General features: G+C 55.9%; 1 protein-coding gene across 1 annotated transcript in view; it reads left to right on the top strand.

The window, feature by feature from the left end:
* The window catches only part of SLC38A1 (solute carrier family 38, member 1), a 27,431-nt gene that overhangs the window by 975 nt on the left and 26,118 nt on the right, over positions 1–338 (top strand). The gene's annotated exons all lie outside the window — the stretch shown is intronic.

Raw genomic sequence — 338 nt, 5'->3', positions numbered from 1 at the left:
AAACCGAGGTGGAGCACGGCGGCTGGCCGGTGCCTGAGCAGGGATCCAGCCATGCCCAGCACTGGTGCTGCTGGAAAGCCTCTGCCAGAACATCATCCTGCGCCTTTACTGCTGGGCTGCCCCACCTGTGTTTGTGGTCTTTAAAAACCTCTCCTCTTGCTCCTTCTTCCTTTGGGCAGGGGCTTCTCTGACTACCCAGAGAAACTCACTTTCTAGTGTAAAAACAAAATTAAGAGCTCATTTTTCCCAAGTGAGGGTAGAGTTGTGCGGCTCTCGTGGCCATGCGGGTGGATGGGGAGCTTGGCGGCGGGTGCAGGAATAACCACCCAGCATTGTCC

The sequence above is a fragment of the Pterocles gutturalis genome, unplaced genomic scaffold (genome assembly GCF_000699245.1).
Source record: "Pterocles gutturalis isolate BGI_N339 unplaced genomic scaffold, ASM69924v1 scaffold10876, whole genome shotgun sequence".
Taxonomy (NCBI): Eukaryota; Metazoa; Chordata; class Aves; order Pterocliformes; family Pteroclidae; genus Pterocles; species Pterocles gutturalis.
Note: the sequence above shows the minus strand (reverse complement) of the source record. Positions and strands in the feature narration are given on the sequence as shown.